General features: G+C 40.5%; 1 protein-coding gene across 9 annotated transcripts in view; it reads left to right on the top strand.

The window, feature by feature from the left end:
• The window catches only part of LOC114654142 (Dmx-like 1), a 343,530-nt gene that overhangs the window by 21,584 nt on the left and 311,203 nt on the right, over window positions 1-10,743 (top strand). The gene's annotated exons all lie outside the window — the stretch shown is intronic.

Raw genomic sequence — 10,743 nt, 5'->3', positions numbered from 1 at the left:
GTATGCGTCCCTTATTTTTTTGTATTAAAAGTGGTAACCCTAGCAGCTGCCATGTCTTCCCCGCATATATAGAAAAGCGCGAGCCAGTTAAGGGGGAGAAGAAGTAAAAGAAAAGAGAGGAGAGGAGAGAGAACGGAGGTTGCAGGAGGAGGCAGGAATCCGCAGCAGTAGGAGGTCGGTGCGAGAGAGCGAGCGAGTACAGGCTCGCGTGTAGCTGAACAGGCGAGCCAAACAGCTGAAGCAGGACGGTGTAGAGAAGGTCAGCTGCATTAAGAGTGTCTCGCCTGTTGCAGAGCCCGCATGGGAGAAGCAGGTGAGACGCTAACAGAGAAGAAGCACCGGGGATTGTCATCTGTTTTCTGAAGACTGCTTCCTGTTGACGTTTTAACCTCGTGTTAAAGGATTGTTATTCTTATGTACTTTAAACCTCCACTTCACAACTGTTTTAAGGATTATTTATTTAAAGATTTATTGAATGCTCTACTGCACTTTGGACACCTGTTTTGATTCTTTTAATAATCAGTTATATTATTTACCAGTGTTATTTATTAAAGGTAGACTACAGTATATATAATTTATCAGTGTTATTTGTTAGGAAAATTGATTTTTATTTTAATATATTTGGGATGCGGAACGGATTAACTGGATTTCCATTATTTTCAATGGGGACGTTTGTTCTAGATACGAGAAATTCGCTATACAAGCTCAGTGCTGGAACGAATTAAACTCGTATCTAGAGGTTCCACTGTATATATATATATATATATATATAATATATACACATACAGATATATATATATATATCTATAATAATAAAAGGCAAAGCCCTCACTGACTGACTCACTCACTCATCACTAATTTTCCAACTTCCCGTGTAGGTGGAAGGCTGAAATTTGGCAGGCTCATTCCTTACAGCTTACTTACAAAAGTTAGGCAGGTTTCATTTCGAAATTCAAAGCGTAATGGTCATAACTGGAACATATTTTTTGTCCATACACTGTAATGGAGGAGGCGGAGTCACGTATCGCGTCATCACGCCTCCTACGTAATCACGTGAACTAAAAACAAGGAAGACATTTACAGCACGAGTCACACGTGGGAACGAAGGTAAATGACGTTAATTTTTGACTGTCTTTTAATACTGTGTAACCATACATATTAACACATGTCCAATTAAACGTGTGCATTTACGGGGTGATTTCTCAGGCTTAAAAGCTCGCCTTTTAGTAAAAAGGTAAATGCAAAACTATTTTCAATCAGTTAAGGATTGCAATAACATATTCGCGAGATAAAAGAACGAAGTAGGGGGAATTGGAGGAACAGCCGCAAACAGCGAAGAGCAAAAAATTAAACAATTGAGAACGGAGCGAGTTAAGCATACAAGCATGTTCATAAGGGAAACAAAGCACGGTGTAAAACGTAAGTTTAAATTAAGTTTATACAAACGCTCCCGCTGCGGATTGCAATAACATATTCGCGAGATTAAAGTTTAATGAGAAGACACGAGGTATAAACGAACCACACGCCGTGGCGCAACGTTAGGGGCAACAGTTTCAACCATTCTATGATCTGCTTCTCGCAACTGAAAGACAGCACATGGCGGATGTTAGCCGACTTGCTGACCGCAACGTTAGGGGCTTCAACTATGGCGCTGACGCAACATCTCAGTGCCAACACTTTGCAGACTGTACTTAAAAGACACACCCTCCTCACTGGACAGTTAAAAACACCAATCAAACTAACGATGACATCAAGTATTACCCAATCAAAAGTAGGAAAGGAGGCATCTTCATAAAATGCGTGTGGGATGATTTGCATGAGACGCTGCTGTAAAAAAAAAATGCTAAAAAAAATACGGGATAAATCCCGTCCAGTATTGATTCAAAACGGGACACGCAATTTCATTCTCAAACGCGGCACGATTCCGTATTTTAAAGGACAGGTGGCAACCCTACAGTGCCAGGTAACCACCCATACAATCAGATTGTGATTCAGACTAGGAATGCAATGAATGTAATTACCCCGATCTACATACAAGGCGAAAGTCTTGCAACATTCAAAGATGATGGTTTGGGATAATTAGTACTTATTAAGTACAACATTGAACATAAAAGAGCTTATGAAGCCTTGAACCGAAAAAAGCAAGATCTCAGAGATCGTAAAAAAAAAAAAAGAGGTAATGTCGTTTTACTCGCTGTAGATTTTAGTCAAACATTACCAGTTATTCCACGAGGGAGACCAGCAGATGAAGTCAACACGTGTTTAAAATCCATGCTTCTCCCACGGTCGGTTATATGTCGCGTGTTCTCGGGTAGGTACATCAAAAAATGTATACATTTAAGCATGTAATGGGCAAAGAAAAAATGAGGTATACCCGAAGGCACTGCAGTAGTACTCAATGTAACTTTACTTCTTAAATGTTAATGTTTTACTGTTTAATAATTTATACGCTTCTTATATATTGTTCAAATTCTTTTATCAAAATACCAGTGACAGCGCAATGCACGATAACATGGAGTGAATACACCATACGCATCTGCCCACGGCCGCCCTGGTGTGCGCAGATAGGAGTTGATTCTAAAATAAAATAAACATAAAAAGAGTAATACATTCATCACCCATAAAGCGGATAGCAGACGTGACGTATTATAAGTGTACCACATTTAAAGTCAATACGTGAAACGGTTTGCAAGCTACATGTGATTTAAAATCCTGGACAGACCAACGAAAAGCCACGGTAGCAAATTATAGAAGAAGATTTTACTGTTTAATAATTTATATTTATATGAAATGTGCTTCTTATATATTACTTCATATTCTCATATGATAATGATGTTAATGTTGTTTATATTGATTTCTATGTTATTGTAAGTGCATCTATGTGTGTATATGTATGTATGTATGTGTATATATATATATATATATATATATATATATATATATATATATATATATAAAAAATATATGTGTATATGTATATATAATATATCTGTATATGTGTGTGTATATGTGTATATGTATATATATATGACAGCAACACTCATAACAATGACAACACAATTACATTGACAATCATGTTACGTTATTTTTAAAATGTTTCCTTTACTTTTTCATAACCTCTTTAACACACTACTTCTCCGCTGCGAAGCGCGGGTATTTTGCTAGTATATATATATATATATATATATATATATATATATATATATATATATATATATATATATATAGCAAAATACCCGCGCTTTGCAGCGGAGAAGTAGTGTGTTATAATATATGTGTATGTGTATATGTATATATATGACAGCAACACTTATAACAATGACAACACAATTACATTGACAATCATGTTACGTCATTTTTAAAATGTTTCCTTTACTTTTTCATAACCTCTTTAACACACTACTTCTCTGCTGCGAAGTGCGGGTATTTTGCTAGTATATATATATATATATATATATATATATATATATATATATATATATATATATATATATACACATACATATACACACATACATGCAGTTTCAATAACATAGAAATCAATATAAACAACATTAACATCATTATCATATGAGAATATGAAGTAATATATAAGAAGCACATTTCACATAAGTATAAATTATTAAACAGTAAAATCTTCTTCTGTAATGTGCTACCGTGGCTATTCGTTTGTCTGTACAGGATTTTAAATCACCTGTAGCTCGCAAACCGTTTCACCTATTGACTTGAAATCTGGTACACATATGGAACGTCACGTCTACTATCCGCTTTATGGGTGATGATTGTATTACTCTTTTTATCCATCCATCCATCCATTTTCCAACCCGCTGAATCCGAACACAGGGTCACGGGGGTCTGCTGGAGCCAACCCCAGCCAACACAGGGCACAAGGCAGGAAACAATCCTGGGTTTTTATCTTTATTTTATTTTATTGTAGAATCAACTCCTATCTGCGCACACCAGGGCGGCCGTTGGTGGATGCGTATGGTGTATTCACTCCACGTTATCGTGCATTGCGCTGTCACTGGTATTTTGATAAAAGAATTTGAACAACATATAAGAAGCGTATAAATTATTAAACAGTAAAACATTAACATTTAAGAAGTAAAGTTACATTAAGTACTACTACAGTGCCTTCGGGTATACCTCATTTTTTGTTTGCTCATTACATGCTTAAATGTATACATTTTTTGGTGCACCTACCCGAGAACACGCGACATATAACCGAGCGTGGGAGAAACATGGATTTTAAACACGCGTTGAGTTCATCTGCTGGTCTCCCTCGTGAAATAACTGGTAATGTTTGACTAAAATCTACAGCGAGTAAAAGGACATTACCTCCTATTTTTTCTTTTTTATGATCTCTGAGATATTGCTTTTTTCGGTTCAAGGCTTCATAAGCTCTTTTATGTTCTATGGTGTACTTATCCCAAGCCATCATCTTTGAATGTTGCAAGACTTTTGCCTTGTATGTAGATCGGGGTAATTACATTCATTGCATTCCTAGTCTGAATCACAATCCGATTGTATGGGTGGTTACCTGGCACTGTAGGGTTGCTACCCGTCCTTTAAAATACGGAATCATCCCGTATTTGAGAATGAAATTGCACTTCCCGTTTTGAATCAATACGGGACAGAATTTGTCCCGTATTTTTTTTATCATTTTTTTTAAAGCAGCGTCTCATGCAAATCATCCCACACGCATTTTATGAAGATGCCTCCTTTCCTACTTTTGATTGGGTAATGCTTGATGCCATCATTAGTTTGATTGGTGTTTTTAACTGTCCAGTGAGGAGGGCGGGTCTTTTAAGTAGAGTCTGCAAACTGTTGGCACTGGGATGTGGCACCCGCTGCAGTATGCGTCCCTTATTTTTTTGTATTAAAAGTGGTAACCCTACCTGGCAGGTAACACTTATGTTTGGTCATGAAGTCGTCTAAAATCAGCCACGTGCCCTCTTTTAATTGTGAGAAGCAGATATATATAGCCAAATTCTCGCGCTTCGTTGCGGCGAAGTACTGCTTTTAATTTTTTAAGAAGAAAGTAAAACCTTTTTAAACGGATCGAAAATATACCAATAACAATTTGTTAAGGATCTGTTTTTTTTGTGAACCTCGCTTTTCACAGCTGTCCCGCTACGGCATGTGTTTCGTTTATTTGACAGTATGTAGATTGTGGTAATTAAATTCATGGCATTCGTTTTCTGAATCACAATCTGACTGTATGGATGGTTACCTGCCAGGTCACGCTTGTGGTTGGTCAGGAAGTCGCCTTACATCCGCCACGTGCCCTCTTTCTGTTCCCAGAAGCTGATCATAGAATGGTTTTAATAGTTTACTTTCAAATAATGCAAAGAGTATGCGACACGTGTTTCTCCTTAATTCTGGGCTCATCAGGCATACACACTCACTGCATCCCCTCTCGAGAATCGAATATCGTCAGCGCCAGAGTTGAAGCCCCTAACGTTGCGGTCAGCAAGTGGGCTAACATCCGCCATGTGCCATCTTTCAGTTGCGAGAGGCAGATCATAGAATGGTTGAAACTGTTGCCCCTAACGTTGCGCTACGGCGTGTGGTTCGTTTATACCTCGTGTCTTCTCATTAAACTTTTATCTCGCGAGTATGTTATTGCAATCCGCAGCGGGAACGTTTCTATAAACTTAATTTAAACTTACGTTTTACACCGTGCTTTGTTTCCCTTATGAACATGCTTGTATGCTTCACTCGCTCCCTTCTCAATTGTTTAATGAATTTTTTGTTCTTCGCTGTTTGCGGCTCCTCCTTCATTTGTCCCTACTGCGTTCACAGTCTTTTCACGTGATTACGTGGGAGGCGTGATGACGTGACACTCAACTCCTCCTCCCACGGCTATCGAGCTGCCGTCCATTACAGTATATTGTGAAAAAAAAGGTTCCAGTTATGACCATTACGCGTTGAATTTCGAAATGAAACCTGCCTAACTTTTGTAAGTAAGCTGTAAGGAATCAGCCTGCCAAATTTCAGCCTTCCACCTACACGGGAAGTTGCAGAATTAGTGATCAGTCAGTCAGTCAATCAGTCAGTCAGTGAGTCAGTGAGGGCTTTGCCTTTTATTAGTATAGATATATGTATACAGTAATCCCTCCTCCATCGCGGGGGTTGCGTTCCAGAGCCACCCGCGAAATAAGAAAATCCGCGAAGTAGAAACCATATGTTTATATGGTTATTTTTATATTGTCATGCTTGGGTCACAGATTTGCGCAGAAACACAGGTGGTTGTAGAGAGACAGGAACGTTATTCAAACACTGCAAACAAACATTTGTCTCTTTTTCAAAAGTTTAAACTGTGCTCCATGACAAGACAGAGATGACAGTTCCATCTCACAATTAAAAGAATGCAAACATATCTTCCTCTTCAAAGGTGTGCTTGTCAGGAGCACAGAATGTCACATAGATAGAGCAAAGTAATCAATAGGGCTGTTTGGCTTTTAAGTATGCGAAACACCGCTGCACAGAGCTGTTGAAGGCGGCAGCTCACACCCCCTCCGTCAGGAGCAGGGAGAGAGAGAGGGAGAGACAGAGTTTGTTTTTCAGTCAAAAATCAATACGTGCCCTTCGAGCTTTTAAGTATGTGAAGCACCTTGCAGCATGTCTTTTCAGGAAGCAGCTGCACAAAAGATAGCAACGTGAAGATAATCTTTCAGCATTTTTAGACGAGCGTCCGTATCGTCTAGGTGTGCGAACAGCCCCCCTGCTCATACTCCCTACGTCAGGATCACAGATAGTCAGCACAAGAGAGAGAGAAAAGTAAGTTGGGTAGCTTCTCAGCCATCTGCCAATAGCGTCCCTTGTATGAAATCAACTGGGCAAACCAACTGAGGAAGCATGTACCAGAAATTAAAAGACCCATTGTCCGCAGAAATCCGCGAACCAGCAAATCTGCGATATATATTTAAATATGCTTACATATAAAATCCGCAATGGAGTGAAGCCGCGAAAGGCGAAGCGCGATATAGCGAGGGATCACTGTATATATATATATATATGTATATATGTATATGTATGTATATCTATATCTATACTAATTAATAAAAGGCAAAGCCCTCACTAACTGACTGACTGACTGACTCATCACTAATTCTCCAACTTCCCGTGTAGGTGGAAGGCTGAAATTTGGCAGGCTCATTCCTTACAGCTTACTTACAAAAGTTAGGCAGGTTTCATTTTGAAATTCTACACGTAATGGTCATAACTGGAACCTGTTTTTTGTCCATGTACTCTAATGGAGGAGGCAGAGTCACGTATCGCGTCATCACGCCTCCTACGTAATCACGTGAACTAAAAACAAGGAAGAGATTTACAGCACGAGTCAAACGCGGGAACGAAGGTAAATGACGTTAATTTTTGAGTGTCTTTTAATACTGTGTGAGCATACATATTAACACATGTGCAATTAAACGTGTGCATTTACGGGGTGATTTCTCAGGCTTAAAAGCTTGCCTTTTATCAAACGCGGGAACAAAGGTAAATGACGTTGTTCAGTGTCTTTTAATACTGTGTAAGCATACATATTAACACGTGCAATTAAACGTGTGCATTTACGGGGTGATTTTTCAGGCTTAAAAGCTCGCCTTTTATTAAAAAGGTAAATGCAAACTGTTTTCATTCTGAAGGGCACAAACCACGTTAGATTTCAGACGTTAAACGCGCAAAAATGTCGGTACACCAGATAAATAAGCACAACATATTATCAGTTGTATTGTATGCTTACAATACATATAGAAATGTGTTAATCGTTAACTAATATTATGGGATGGTGTTTTTCGACTCGCGCCTTGATTTAAACGATTGCATTTCTTGGTGGGTTTGCGTAGCTTATTGTCAATATCTTTACACCTCTTTTTAAGACTTAATTTAAAAAGGTTTTCTTTTCTTCAAAGTCCAGGCCTCACAATGCCTCTCTCTCTCTCTCTCTTCAGGTCCGCCTCCACTCCTCTCCTCCGAGCTCCGTCCTCGTCCACCCGACTCTAGCCCTCGAATGGAGGGAGGTGGCCTCTTTTATATCCACCCGGACGTGCTCCAGGTGCCTCACAACGAGTTAATGCCGGCACTCCCTGGTGTGGCGGAAGTGCCGGGTGTGCACCCGGAAGCACTCTGGGTGTCCCTGGTCTTCTAATATCCAGCACTTTCGGGTGTGGCGGAAGTGCTGAGGGCCAAGGCTCCACAGGCATCGGGGCGCCCCCTGGCGGTGACCACGGGCCCCTATAGGGTTGAGCTTCTAAGCTCTGTTCCCGTGGTCCCGAAAGCCACCAGGGCGGTACCACCCCCAGCCGCTCGCCACAATATATATAGTTACAGTGATCCCTCGCTATATCGCGCTTCGCCTTTCGCGGCTTCACTCTATCGCGGATTTTATATGTAAGCATATTTAAATATATATCGCGGATTTGCTGGTTCGCGGATTTCTGCGGACAATGGGTCTTTTAATTTCTGGTACATGCTTCCTCAGTTGGTTTGCCCAGTTGATTTCATACAAGGGACGCTATTGGCAGATGGCTGAGAAGCTACCCAACTTATTTTTCTCTCTCTCTCTCTTGCGCTGACTTTCTCTGATCCTGACGTAGGGGGATTGAGCAGGGGGGCTGTTCGCACACCTAGACGATACGGACGCTCGTCTAAAAATGCTGAATGATTATCTTCACGTTGCTACTTTCTGTGCAGCTGCTTCCTGAAGCGACATGCTGCACGGTGGTTCGCATACTTAAAAACTCGAAGGGCACGTATTGATTTTTGATTGAAAAACAGACTCTGTCTCTCTCTCTCTCTCTCCCTGACGGAGGGGGTGTGAGCTGCAGCCTTCAACAGCTTTGTACCGGCGGTGCTTCGCATACTTAAAAGCCAAACAGCCCTATTGATTTGTTTGCTTTTCTCTATCTCTCTGAAAGTCTGTGCTCCTGACCCGCACTCCTTTGAAGAGGAAGATATGTTTGCATTCTTTTAATTGTGAGACAGAACTGTCATCTCTGTCTTATCATGGAGCACAGTTTAAACTTTTGAAAAAGAGACAAATGTTTGTTTGCAGTGTTTGAATAACGTTCCTGTCTCTCTACAACCTCCTGTGTTTCTGCGCAAATCTGTGACCCAAGCATAACAATATAAAAATTACCATATACACATATGGTTTCTACTTCGCGGATTTTCTTATTTCGCGGGTGGCTCTGGAACGCAACCTCCGCGATGGAGGAGGGATTACTGTAGATGAATTCCCACAGGGCTGTATGGGAATTAAAGGTGCTGGCCATCCCTTTACCCTCACAATCATTTTGACAGTTTTCTGCTACCTTCATTTAACCATCTCTTATATATATTTCTCTTCTGGTTCGTCCTACTTCCACTTCAAAACCGGTCCTGCCCACACACAGCCAACGCGGCATTTCTCGATTCCTATTCATCGTTTTCCATGTCATGCACTATACTGGCCTGCTGAGCATAATACATCCAACAAGTACTCGAGGTGCTGCCTCAACGGTAAAGTAGCTTTACCACCCTTGCGGGAGCCACCTGTGTCTTTGCAAAAGCTTCTTACACAGCAAACATCAGAAGCTAAAAATTATCGTGAGCACATTTGAGAATACAACCCTTTTCTAGCGTTTGCTTCCATGGTTGCACAGATAACTCGACCTCCTGGCCATGGACCATACTGTTTTAAAATACACGGGCAAATTTATCACCAAATCTCTCCACTATACGCTAACACTTCTACCTCTCCAGGATATGGACAGTTGTATGTTTTTGACACAGCGCAAGCTACTAAAGTACGCTTACAAAATAAAGCAAATACTGCATGCAGCGAAAATGTACTTCTCCAGCTAGATTCCATGCTCAGAACCATCAACCCCTTCGCTAAATCATACAAACACATGCATGAAATCGCTCAGTCCAATCCAACAGCATCTGTACGAATGGTTTTCAAGGAAACCCCTAGGCAGGATTTACGATGATACAATGCCCCGACATGTCACACCGATGTTGCAGCGATTTTCGTTGGAGAAGATGGCGAAACGCCTGCCGAAAGGGACATTTGCATCTATCCTATAGGCAACTCCTGTAAACAGATTTCCATACTCAATATGAATTGCGATCCTATGGTTTACCCAGTTTTATTCCCTTACAGAGACATTGGCTGGCACAAAGATTTACATCATGTTCCCGATAGAAGAACTGCCAAGCGAATAAGGGTCACTCAATGCCAATTTTACACGTACAGATTAGCAATGAGGAATACATTTAGTATTTTGCACTCCAGCGGCAAACTATTCCAACAGTACGTTGTAGATGCGTATGTTAAAACAGAGGGCGCGCGTCTCAACTATCTCAGATTACATCAACAAGATCTGCGCGTCGAACTATCAGACACACTACAAGCAAACGCTGAAAATAACAATGTTCGTGTAGGCAAAATGATCATATTACCGTCCACATTTCCAGGAAGTCCAAGATACATGCAACAAAACTATCAGGATGCCATGGCCATAGTACGTAAATTCAGAAGCCTGATTTATTTATCACTTTCACATGTAATCCTGCTTGGCCGGAAATTCTATATGCACACTGCGTCTTTCAAGAAGTATTTATTTCTTCTTGATTTCTGAATTCCTTTCTCACTGTTTTCTGTTCCTATTCCTACACCGCCTGTGCTACGGCGGGCGTCGGCTAGTATACAGTAACTTAATCATTCTAATGTCAATATTCATGTTCTACCCTTCA

The sequence above is a fragment of the Erpetoichthys calabaricus genome, chromosome 7 (assembly GCF_900747795.2).
Source record: "Erpetoichthys calabaricus chromosome 7, fErpCal1.3, whole genome shotgun sequence".
NCBI lineage: Eukaryota > Metazoa > Chordata > Cladistia > Polypteriformes > Polypteridae > Erpetoichthys > Erpetoichthys calabaricus.
The sequence above is the reverse complement of the archived record's forward strand: the minus strand, read 5'-3'. Positions and strand labels throughout refer to the sequence as shown.